The following is a 13,856-nucleotide window of genomic DNA, read 5'->3' on the forward strand; positions in this document are numbered from 1 at the left end:
TACTATTTTTGTTTCAGAGATGCTAGCATACTTCACACTATACAGCACAAACTCTATAAAGCCTAGTATTATTCAATATTTCCTTTTCATGGTGATTTAGCATTTTCGACCGTTTTCATTGCATTTCATTATTTCTTTACCATGTCATTAAAATAATAGGTAAAGTACGACGGTGTTTTAGTGCCAAGTAAAAAAAAAAAAAAAAAAAAAAGATTTCGAGAATAAAGTCGAAATGCCACGTAAAAAAAAAAAAAAAAAAAGATTTTGAGAATAAAGTCGAAATGTTACGAGAATAAAGTCGAAATGTTACGAGATTAAAGTCGAAATGTTACGAGATTAAAGTCGAAATGTTACGAGAATAAAGTCGAAATGTTACGAGATTAAAGTCGAAATGTTACGAGAATAAAGTCGAAATGTTACGAGATTAAAGTCCAAATGTTACGAGAATAAAGTCGAAATGTTACGAGAATAAAGTCGAAATGTTACGAGAATAAACTCGTAGTAATACGAGAATAAACTCGTAGTATTTTGAGAAAAATAACAGAATTGCTAGAAACAATGGCTGTAGAGGGTTTGGATAAAGTACTTCAGCGGGGGTCCCGACGCGTTGTGGCATATGGATTCATATGATAAACTGAAGCAAACATTGAAATAGAATACAAACATTGAAATATTAAAACAATGCTTGATTACCTAATGTACAAAAATCTGGTTGCATCAAGCTTATAAAAACCACAATCCTTAAGGATTTATAAAAATGTATAAATGTGAACTAAAGAGGTTTTAAAAATGACTGCTGGTGTTTGTAAGGCCTTCCGAACTAACTCACTGGTTCAGATGACGTGCTTAAACATAACTTATACTCTTAAAATACAACATTCACATAAACAAAATAATTTTTACGACGAGTTTATTCTCGAAACATTTTGACTTTATTCTCGTAACATTTCAACATTAATCTCGTAACATTTCGACTTTAATCTCATAACATTTCGACTTTATTCTCGAAATCTTTTTTTTTTTTTTTACGTGGCACTAAAACGCCGTCGTAGTTAAGAAAGAGATCAAATTGAAAAAAATCTTTCTTATGCAGTTTCTCATTATGTAATTAGTTTGGCAAAATTGGGTCAAGATATTTTTTCTAAAATGATGAAGTGGATGGAACCAACTGAACAAGCAACATGTGGCATACTTAAAATAATTATTGCCTATGGTCACAATTCTTCCATAATTTGGTAGTATACCATGCAGCATGCACAAACATCTGAATGTAGTCATATATCATATCTATTTGGGTATTGCTGTGTACTGCATGTGATCATTACCAAATTCTGATATCAAAGCAATGATTTGTTTTGGTACTGCTCGACCTCAAACCAAGTAATTTAATAAACATCATCAACATCAGATGTTTACGCCCCTCCGGACCATTCGTGGGTCACTGGTCTTTTTTGATGCCATGTAAGCCTTTTGATTTCAATCTCTCACTTAAACAGTTCTTAATCATGACCTCTGCCGCCGAACTGACTCAATGTAGCTTTTATACTCCCGAACAAAGTGTTCCCGTTTGAAATGAGTTGCAAAAGCTACAGTGAACTTCAGCACACAAAACTTATTTGTACCGCACACTGGAACAACAAGGTTAAGAGGCAAACGCAAGCTTTGATCATGTTCAGACGGTGGTGAAGTGTGTATCGCTGACAAATGTTTGAAGTGTGCCGGTAGTTTCCATCACAGCAGAGCGTCTGTGATGCTGTCAGTCCTGACAACACAAATGCGTTTGGTGAATTTACGGGAGAAGGGCAGATATTTAACGGTTCACTGTTCTTCACGCTAATGTTATCATCAAAGCTGATGAATGATCACAGATATGAAAGCTGTCAGTTTGTGTAAACATTCTCAACTTGAAAAATAACATTGGTTATCATTCTCAATACTTGACGCAGTGTCTTAAATCTCAAACCTTATAGAAGCTCTTATATTTTATCCAATATTATAACTGCACAAATGGGAAAATATGATTCTGATTATTTGGCAAGATAAAGTTGGTTATATGTAATTTCTAAGGATGTGCAGACCCTTACTTTAAAGAATACTTTAAATGCACAATTGTGGATTTGGCATATAAAATTTTGGAGGGGGAAAATATATGTATATCCTCTTTCCCAAAAATGATTGTTTTGCTTACTGATTCAGCAGTTTCTTTTCAGTGAGATGACTTTATTCGTGACCTGTTTTGCCCAAATCCTGAGTCAGCATCACATATATCCATCACAGAGATTGCAATCGAACGCTGTATCTGGAAGGATGCGACGCCTTGTACTGTGATTGTCGCGCGCGCCACATCTAGTGTGAATGTAAAATTATTATGGGGTCTAATGCGATCGTCTCTTGTCTGTGTGGTAGACACGGTATAAGAATGCATTGCAAAAAGTATTAAATCTTTAACAGAAATATTTTAGGAATTGTAAAAAACAATTCTTAAAATGAATTGTAATGCTTAGTAACATATAGTCCTGTGTTGAAGTTTGGCTAACTCTTTCCATCTTTCTGTCAGTAACTTTGGTAGCATCTGTCCTATGTCAACCTTATTATTGTTGTTTATTGACTCAGAAGTGCCGCTCCCGTGCTTCAGTATTTGTGAATTCAATTTTTACACTCTTTGTTTTGTTTTCTTATCTCACGATGCTACGCCTGAAGGTGCTCAACCAAAAACCCATCTGCATCTTATTTCCTCACATTCACTTTTTCCAGTTCTGTTGTTAAAAAAAACGGAATTGAATGTCTGTGGGTGCTCTGTTCTTCTGCTAGTCAGGTCATTGACCGTATACATATATTATCTATGCAACGTCCTATGAATATACAGTGAGAAAATACACAAAAATATTTAAATATCAACAAATCTCATTTTTAAAAAATGCTTTAAAGTTGTTAGAGATCTAAAGTGCTCACTTGATGAGCAGGTTCTTCAAATGGAAGATTAGAGATTGTGTTCATCTGTAACAGTATCATGGGGGCAGAAATGCTTAACTTAGCAGATATATTAAAAAACAGAATGTTAAAGGTGACTGTACTTCACACATGAGTCCTTAGGGAGTCACTATGGCTCCAGAGGTACAGTTCTTACACTAACACTTCATTAGATCCTGAATTCTGAATGTCTTTATTCACCATTATCGCTGAATTCTGTATTACTTCGGTTACTAGCAAATTATTGTTTCTGCCCACCACAGTATAGTATAACAGTAAATATTGTTTGTAAAATCTTTAGCCTTTTAAAGGAATATGTCATCCAAATATGAAAAAAGTACTCAAATGTAATTTAATGTAAGACCCATCATAATTGCCCTGTCTCCATTCACTTTCATTATATAAAAAAGCTATGTCGTTCTGCAAAATAAGTCACATTTATCCACAGCGCTTTTTATGATTTGTGTCATTGCAAAGCAGCCGTACAGACAACACACAGTGAACCAAACAATAAATAATGACATAGGGAAGAATGAAAGAATAAATATATATATATATTTATTTATTAGGGCTGTCACGATATCCCCATTTTTTTACTACACGGTTATGGTTGCCAACAATTTCCCAGTTGACTATTATCGAATGCTGCCATCAGTAAATCTATCTTCCATTTTTTATTTTATGTTTTGTCTGTTATTTAATCAATGACTCACACTCAAATTACAAGTGTATGGAGGCAGAGAAAGGGAGAGAGAGAGAGAGAGAAAGAGAGAGTTTGTTACCATTATGACTCATAAAGGACTTGTTAAATTTTTTGAATGAGTACTACTGAATAGTTTACGATATTAGGACATATTTTGGCACCCCAAATTATCAATGCATCGGTCGGTAAACGCAATGTTTCACACACGGGTTATCGGACGATAGTTTAATCAAGGTTTTCTTACATATTCATAATTTTAATAAATAAACTTCTGAAAAAATACAGAGCAATTTTTCTGTTAATTTCACCCGTTTCTCCAGTTTTCATATTCTGTAAATAATTACAAAAATAAACAATATTTTTATTTGAAATATGTTAGAAATATTGTAAGTAGTTCACAGAATTAAACAAAAATGATAGTTTTACCTACAAATAGAGGCTGTATTTTAATATATAAATGTAACAGTCGCATGGATTTGGAACCACATTAGGCTGTAAACTATTCTTTAAGATATCAGTAACATTTTTAGAATTGCATCATATACTGTATTGTTTCACACTGTGTATATAATGACTTTTTTGGAACAATTAAAAGTTAAAGAGTTTTCTTCAGGGGATACATAAAACATCTTGGCAACACTTATTAGTATATAATGATGTTTAATAAAATCCTATTTTTCACTTGAACCGTTTGCCCATTAAAACTAAACAGAAACTCAATATCTAGGGAAGTGCTCAGAAACTTCATCTCTCTGGCATTTAAAAAACCTAATTAGTCTATTGTGATATCTTCCCAATAACACACTCCAATGCGCACGAGTCGTATACAGATAAGTAAACCACAAAGGACAAAATCCAACCCGTCTGACAGCTTTGTTCAACTTGTTTAACCTTCCACTACTTCACACGAGAGAGTAACCACAACCACGTCAAACACACACCGGTTAAAAGCACAGGAATACTAAAGAAGCTTTAGTGTAAAAGAATCACTGTGTTTCTGCAGCCAGAGAGGGCTTGTGCGATGATGCTCTCCGATTGGCCGTTGCTATAACAATAGGGGAGGAGAGACAGCCAAGTGGGGGTGGAGACCCAGGCTGATTATAAAATCCTTCAGAGAGACACATTTGCTTCCTGTATGTTTATTTTTTTATTTTTAGCTGTAATGTTTTTTCTGTCTCCTGTCAGAAGGTCTCTGATGAGCAGAATTAGGAAGGAACGGCGAGAGGAAGCACACACCAGTAAGTAAGGAAGGCAAGAGACACGTCTGTGTCTACAGCATGCCTGCGTGCACGCTGCAGAATAATTAAGACACCTCAAGTTCTGGATTATCTGTCTGGCGGCGCGCTGACCGCCTCAGACCTGGAGGCCGCCCAACCTACTCTTTATCTTCCCTTTCATACTAAGAGAAGAAGGACCGACTCCTGTTTGCCTCCTGCAGACTTCAACCACCCCTGTGAGTATGCAATTCTGCATGCATTCATACCTGCACGTTGTTACTGCCGTAAACTGAAGTGGACAGAGGGACGCATGTGCTCGTGACGTGTTTTACGTGTGCTGGCACTGTTGTTGTTTAAAGCTAGAAAGCAGATGTGCATGAAGACTGCGAGTGCTTCAGTCTATGGAGACCTATAGGTATATGCAAGCATGTATATGTGATGCATTTTCTTCTAGGATCGCTCCACACGCACGCCCATCTTTCTGAACCCCCACATACGCGTTAGGCTGACATGCATTGACGCAACACATGCATGGTCGGGGTCATGCGTGTTCAGCGCCGTGGGCTTTGATGTGCACATGATTCACGGTTGCACGTACAGGAGCATGGGGTTGGAACTATAGATCTGTGCTGAGTGCTCTAAGCGGCGGCGAACAACAACGACACGCTTTTAAGTGGCGCATTTCAATGTTTACATAGCACGCCCGCATAATACAGCCCATCAGATAACCGCAAACACCACTAAACTAACATCAATCAATAACATTAGTGTGAAGGAGAACCAGTGTGAAAACACAATAGGCGGTTGGCAGTGGAAGTGGGAGAAAGGTTATTCATACGAGTCATGTAACTTACAGTAAACACACTAAACTCTTTAAAAATGAACGATTGTTTAATGGTTCTTTATAGGTTGAGCAAAGGTTGCTCTTTGAGCAACATGGGTTGTTTGGAGAAGTTGATGTTACGTCATATGTTTATAAGATCAGGGTATTGGTTTCTGTGCACTTTGGGCCGCCGTATGAATAAAACGTTAATTGTGAAGCTTAAAATGGTTCTGTGTAAGGCTGTCAAACACTTTTTCCCTTGAAAAGGTTTGCTATAATTTGGTACCCTGGGAACAAGAATCATGAATCCATGACCAAACCTCTCACTTTCAGTGATCAAACATGAACTTTTTATATTACAGGGGATCACGTGATATCAGCCAGTGAAGACAAATGGAATGACGCAAAACACGGCCATATTATCTAGAAGGATATCTACAAAATGTGTATATGAGTTTGATATACACTAACAAAAAACGAGTTATTCCTCAGATAATGCTCTTTCAAATGCTCATGAGACTTCATCTCAGTTAGGTTTTATTTCCAGGTCTCATATGCTTTTCATACCTGAGGAGAAATAAAAACAGACAGAAATGAGACGTTGTCTACAATGTGACGCTATAACATTAAAGTCGATTGCATTGCTCAGATCATTTTATGAGAAATGTTTGAGTTCATAGTGGTGCTGTCAAACCAATTAATTGCGATTAATCGGTTTCAAAATAAACGTTCATGCTTATATAATATATGTCGGTGTTGCGTGTATATTTATATGTATATATAAATGCACGCACATACATGTATATGAAGAGTGTGGTTCCAAAATGAGATAAAATCATGTTTTTTATTGTGCGTTGCAATTAACATTCATCAAACAGCAGTTGGTTTGTTTAAATTTAAGCCATAATAACTTAACAAATTCAGCTAGCTACAGTAACACAATAAAAACATGATAACATATAAAAAAAAAGATTTTGTTACCTCATTTTGGAACCAAACTCTTCATATATAACACATATTTACATAAATATCTTAGGGCTGTCAAACGATTAATCGCATCCAGAATAAACCTCTGTGTTTACATAATACATGACTGTGCACTCTGTATATTCATTTTGTACTTATAAAAACATACACGATTTACCAATCATTTAAATTATACTTTTTTTATATTTATATTTTAGATAACATATGCATGTATGTGTATGTTTTTATCAATACAAAAGTTATACGCACGGTAGACAGACATATATTATGTAAACACAAACTTTTAATCTGAATGCGATTGATCACGATTAATCATTTAACAGCTCTAAAACTGATATCTAAATATGATTTACATCATTTATACTACACATATTTCTTAAATACATACATGTATGTTTGTGTATTCATATATGTATAAACAGTAGATTTGACAGCACTAGTTTATAGTGAAATCTTACTTTTGCCGGCAGACACTGATGGCACCAATCTGAGCACACAAAGAGATATCTTTGAGAAACTCTAGGAGACGTCAGATTATTTGAATCTTTTAAAATAAGGAAATCTCTATTTGCATACCTTTAAACATCATTGGTGTATAGGAAGTATTAAAGAGATCTAATGTGTGATATTTATTTTCTTTTAGAACACGTCAGGTTATTTATATCAGTTAGTCATGTTGAGCTGTCAGCTTCCTCATACAGTAAGTTGCTTTACAAACTTTATGCTCTGTGGGAAGATAACCTTCATTAAACAGAGAGGCAGAATAAAAGAACAAACATTATATGAGATGTGTGACTGGAATAGAATTTTGAATTCCTTTATATGATGAGAAGATTTCAGATATTATACGTCTAAGCGGCCTGCGTTTCTCGTCTACTTGTAATCGTGCATTTAGGAATGGAAATTGCACTTTGTTAGTCTTCAAACTCAGTTAATTTCTCTTCGCCTGTGCAGACGTACCTCGAAACGGCGATTGAGGATAATTGAGCAATTTTGCCTCGGAGAAGAGAATCGAGGGGTTTTATTGCTCATTTGAGATAAACTGTGGCGACGGCAGACTAAACACAAAAAGAGTGAAATTGAGGGTCATATATCATGTGCTTGGATCCGGTGATGCTAATGGTTCAAGAAACGACAAAAAGCTCCTTCAGGAATTTCCCTGAGGTTTGTTTCCGAGGAAAGATACGGTTTCAGACCTCTATGATTATAAAGAAGCCCTCTGTCTTTATTCTCCGTCTTTGTAATGATAACATAATAAAACTCCCAGTGCCATATGAAATATCCCAACAGGAGACGGAGAACCATCATACTGCATTGTGGCTGAAGCTTTTAAGTGCTTTAATATCAACAGAAAGACGGGAACAAGGTCAACCCATCACGAGCGCTCGGGTGCAGATCGGGGGTGACGAGAGGAACTGGATTCAACCTCTGCACCATCTGCCCTCGGTTGCTCTCGCCTCGCTGGCGTCAATGCTCGCAGCCCTGTGAACTTATAACCTCACTCCATTCTGTAGATAGCGTTTGTGCATTCACGCTGCTAGCCGGTAGCATTGACACATGGCTGGCAGATTCAGAACAAGATGCTGTCCTTCGGCAGTGCTAAAGTGAGATAGTTATCGATGAGAGCATCTACATACTGTATGTTCAGCGCTATAGCTTGGTTGCCAGATTGGCTTTTAATAATAACCCTCATTACGGTCGCATAAAGTCAATTATCCTTTTTAAGCACAACCGCTTCACAGATACACGGCACTTTGATATGTAAATCTTTTACAAATCAATGAATACCAAGAGCACTTGTGCTTTTATTTCAATGTACCTACCGGATCATAACGGAAAGCACTCGGGTGGTCTGCTGTTGCTATAGTTACCTCTTTGGGCTATCGTTTTTTTTTGCTCACGTGACTCTGTGAAAGTCACATCGGCGGCATTGAAACTACACGCTCAGACTAGCTTGTGAGCTAATTTATGTGCTGACCAAACATTGAATACATACATTACTTGTATACTAAATTCAATCTGTTTACTGATGAACAAGTGCTTTAAAATACAGACACTCAGAGAGAGAGAGAGAGAGAGAGAGAGAGAGAGATACCATCGATTTGTAAAGACCAATGGTCAGAGTCTCTATTGGGCATCTATTGATTTACCAGAAATAACTTGGAGAACTGAGAGATTGCTGATCTATAGCGGTTTAAGCACTCTGATGACAGAAGTATAAATGTGTGAGCGATTACTGGAGATGAATGGAGAGTTAAGATGACAGATTATTTGACCTTCATAATTTGAACCTCGACTACTACAGTTATTTATCACACAGCATATGGCACTAAGGGACAAAAAAAGGTTTAATCTGTGTGCAACATATCAACATGATAATTCAAAAGCGTCACTGCATCATTTAAAGACGCTTCACTAATGTTTTTTGCGTCCGTAGGTGAGCATCTGTATTATTTTTGAACATCATCATACTCATAGATAGTTTGGTTTAAATTTGTTATAAATACAGATTTAAAGTCATACATCTTATTCGTGGTATCAGAAAAGTGCAAAACCTGCCAAGAATGACTAGATTTTAATAACAATATTAGCATCCACATACATGGAGGATAACTTTTGTTTTTTCTAAGCTCAGTTTTACATTATGTGTGAGCCCTTTAAGAATGAAAAGATTTGCTGTGATCCCAACTATAGACCACTTCGCAAGGTGTAAACACTGATCCAGAAGCACAAGTTTAAATGGTTTACATATAAAATAAATCAGTTAAAGATATTCAGTTAACGCTTTAAATGATTCTGTTTTGTTCAAACGTTTGTGTAAAGTTAAAAAAGTTTTTCAGCATTGTTTACGTTTTCAAAGTTGATCTATATCAACCCTCTGTGTAGGTATTGTTGTGATGGGGACTGTACATTTACAAAGATTTTCGCAACCTTGTTTTCACAAGTTATAGTTATAGTTACCGTTCTTGGTGTACGGGCCTTTACTCTCACAGGTTTAATAATCCTTGAAAGGGTTTAAATTAAGATAGGATCTTAATTTGAGTTAATCACGTCTTTTCTAAGACTGGACTATGCAGACATGAACTAGAATAAAACAGAATTCGTTTAAAACCACCTACATGTGCAAATCAAAGGAAGATGAACTAAGGTTGTCTAACAAACATGAAATGGAACAAGAAAAGGTTCAAATGTGTAGAACTGAAAATCAAATAAAAAACAATGGCAGCAGAAAAGTGATAGATGGAAAAAAGTCCTTCAAAAACTCTGATGTAAAGCTATTTTAAATGACCCATGAAATGTGAATGAATCATCATATACTGTGACTCGATCCTAATACAGCAAACAAGAACAAAATGTCAGTCATGCTTAAGTCCTCTGTGCAAAGCTTTTGCCTGTTTGTAAGGCTGACTTTCCCTTTTCAAGCCTTTAATTTTGAATCTTAGATCAGTCTAATCTACCGTATTAAAATATCACGCCAACCACACTGCAGACTGAGCCGTTCATTCAACAGAACTGAAGCTGTTCAGAACAATTTTATATAAATCATAACTCAAAGCATCAGGTCATAAACTCCAGCAAACCAGCCCGGGTCCATTTCTTTAGCGCGGCTGTATAAATCTTACACGGGGAAGAATAGATTATATCGGGCTAGTGCTTTAGCACTGCTTTATGTTGTGTCGTATGATATAGGAAACAACTGAAGACAATTTGCATGCTCCATTATTCAGTTACGGTCTCACGACAAATAAACATTACATGTGAGATCTCGGTTGGTTCTCTTGGGGGACAAAATAAGAGATGTATCATACTGAGCTCTGATACCAACATCTGCACTCCCAGAAACACATTTATTAACTTTGTCAAGTTCTTGCCATCATTAGCTGAGAAAGTAAAAGCGTCTCACCTCAGAAAATTCACCTCCTGTCAGGATTCCCTGCGTGAGCTGCTCTTTTATCACAAATTAGGATTCACGCTCCATCCACCCAGAAAGTCTCTGTTGTTAAAAGTTGAAAGAATATGATTTATTTCAATTTCCTTGTAAAATGTTAGGGAGTTGTCGTAATCTTACCACTGAACTTAAAAGAAAACCAGACAACCAAAGAAACGCTAGGTCTGGATTTGTTTTTAAAGTTACTGTAAACTTTAAATCAACTTTAAATTGGGATTCACTTATTAGGACTAGGTCTTATAATCCCCTGAAATAGTGGGATAGTTAGTCCTATTAAGCGAATCCAAATTTAAAGTTAAACACACATTATAGTTCCAATCTGGTAGGCAACAGGTCATTTCTGGTAAATATTTTTTTTTAATAATGTTAATTTGATTTGTAGTTATTGATAAACCATGATGTTACTTCACTGCAACCAAAATGTAAATATTGTGAGATACGGCAGAACATTAAATAACTTGCCCTAGTTTGTCTCATTTGATTCTTAATGAGTTTCAGAAACAGCACACAAATAAAAAGAGACAGTAACTGACTCAAACACATTCTAAATCTCCTATAAATCCTTAATTGATGTAACACAAAGGTCTCAAACACAAATGGCACCACTAACTGTCATGTGCACCTCAGTCTAGTTTTTCTTGGTAATGTTTACTGTCTCAGCTCTTCTGTTTGCTGTAAACAAAGGAGTATTTTGCTGGAAAACTCTTCAGGCAAGTCAGGTATATCTCATAAAAACGGCAACATGCTGTGACCGTCATGACAAACAGCAGTACGACGCAGTTTTTACGAATGGCACCGGCTAAATCCTGTTAGCAATCCGCACAGCGGGAGAGAAGAAACTCTGTGGATCAAAACAGTGACAAAGTGACCACGTACTGTAGTCACAAAATCACATTTTATTTCCTGTAACTGAATTCAGTGTCTTTATAAACAACTGACGGCCTGCCAAATGAACACATACAGTTGCTCTGTACCAAACAAACAAATAAAAAGAAAGAAAGAAAGAAAGAAAGAAAGAAAGAAAGAAAGAAAAATGCCTGTTTTGTCATCATCTAGGATAGAAAGATTAAAATAGAAAGTTTGCTCAAGACTATTAATTCATTTTTTAATACAATAAAATACAACAAAACATCACTGAATTCATGAAAAAAATCATGGATAATATTTGCCTGCTTTTGCTGTTTCTCACATCCTCATTTACTTTTATTTGTGGTAAAGCCATAGCAACCAGAAATGTATTATCATTTTACCATAGTATTTGCGGTAAAACTATGGTAATACAAATGACCATTAATCTGCCCCTCCCTACATCAAAAAACAAGGTTACTACACTTTTACTAAAATAAAACCTCGGTAAATTTTCTTTAGTAGTGGATAATCTTAAGGGACATAAAATATCTCGAACAAAAAGGTTGTATGTTGCATATTTACTTTGTTTAAATATGATCACTGGCGTCTTTGTTTTTGCTTGACGGCCAATGAGTCTTGTCGGACATTTACATTAACTAAAGAAAGAGCTTGTTGTGTCGAAGCAACAGAAAACAAGAGATCATCTTTATCCCCCCATCACAAGACATGAGGTTTACAGGCATTACTCCTGACCGGCTTTCTAAAAATACACCATCGGTCCAACCCACGAAGTTACAGTTGTTTTACATTAGCAGCCTTGTCAAGTGTTTACTCGAGTAATGAAAAGCAAATGAATCAAAATTATACAACACCAGCGCCAACGCATCATTCACAACCCGCTCATTTCCACGACAGACGGAGTAATATGGCAGCTGAAGTAATCTGCATCTTTATCGACGTCCGCACATGCCGGCGAGCCGAAGCCAGTGACAAATAGCCCTTCCCGTCATGTCGTTTTCGGCCTTGCTGCATATTAAGCCCTTGCGTCCATGAAACCCATTTGTCTTAGTTTGGCTGCACGCTTTTCAGTCTGACAGGCAGGAATATTGTATCGGGGGGCCGCTCGTGTGAGGTATCGCTATCTGTCTAAGGGGGGACGTTTCAATTTCGCAACGGCTGTGGCCGGACACGGTGCAGCGGGAGGTCACTTACAGTGTATTCCATCAAATAAAATCACCAGCTGAGCATCGTTTACTACGCTGACAAAAAGATAATAGTTAAACAACTTACTCCACAGTAAATGTAAAAATAATGACACCTTCAGCCTATAAAACCATACTGTTTTTAATGCTGTATGTCTTGATATTTCCTCTTAAATGGTTTGAAATTCTATTTTACTACAAAAGTAGATTTGAAAATCTGTAACGCAAGAACAAAAAGTATGAAAATCTAAAAGTATTTACTATACTATAAACTATAATGTCATTCAACATTTTATTGGACTAATCTTTCATCTTGCATTGATTCTAACGCACCTCAATTTCCCATGTGGGATCAATCCATCTATCCATCCATCCCATGAAAAATCACAACAAAGATTTGGGACTATATGGAGGCAACTTTATATTTCTAACCTGAAAGATATTTTACTTGAATTTGTAAGCACATTTACATCAAATTTAAAACCAAATGATAGGAATGAAAAAACACTGAAGTTCATATATATCCGCTAACCTTGTTTATTTTTCTCACCAAAGAATCAGCAGAAAAATGCAAAATACAGTTTATAGTGTTCTAATTCTTAAAATAGGGGCGACGTTATGTTGGCATAAGTTGTCTAACCACGACAAAGCGTGCACTTCAATGAATGTAAGATCTTGTGTACAAGGCCGTAAAATAATCTGCCAACTGGACTGAGTTTAAAATCTGGGTTGAGTCCGAAAATAGGATACTTAGGGACGAACATGAATAAAGTGCACTATATTTTAATGTAGCCTACTTATAGTACTTAATATAGAAAAAAATTGTTTTAATTCTTACGATAAATTTAAGAAAATCTAAGTGTACTCATCAGTGATATTTAGAGACACGATGAACAGAGGTGCAAAAAATATTTTTAGTTTATTAAGTACAAAATTAATGTGTGACAATAGAGCACTTTAAGTACATTATGGAAGTGATAAGATAATAAACGTCTGATAAACTGATGCATCTTAAATATAGCTTTTGCAAAGACATAAAGACATTAAAATGACTTTTTCTTAAATCCTGCATCTCAGGTGTTTCTCACATACGTCTCGACTCAAGTTTCAGAAAGGATGTCATAAATGTCACATGGACTGTTTTATCCGCATGATT

General features: G+C 36.0%; 1 protein-coding gene across 1 annotated transcript in view; it reads left to right on the plus strand.

The window, feature by feature from the left end:
- The first annotated feature begins 4,776 nt into the window (after nt 1-4,776).
- cdk18 (cyclin dependent kinase 18) overlaps nt 4,777-13,856 on the plus strand; it is a 48,635-nt gene continuing 39,555 nt past the window's right edge. Inside the window, exon 1 of the mRNA XM_056735059.1 lies at nt 4,777-5,126. The gene's annotated coding sequence lies outside the window, so the exon portion shown is untranslated. The remainder of the gene's footprint in view (nt 5,127-13,856) is intronic.

The sequence above is a fragment of the Triplophysa dalaica genome, chromosome 21 (assembly GCF_015846415.1).
Source record: "Triplophysa dalaica isolate WHDGS20190420 chromosome 21, ASM1584641v1, whole genome shotgun sequence".
In the NCBI taxonomy this organism is placed as follows: Eukaryota; Metazoa; Chordata; class Actinopteri; order Cypriniformes; family Nemacheilidae; genus Triplophysa; species Triplophysa dalaica.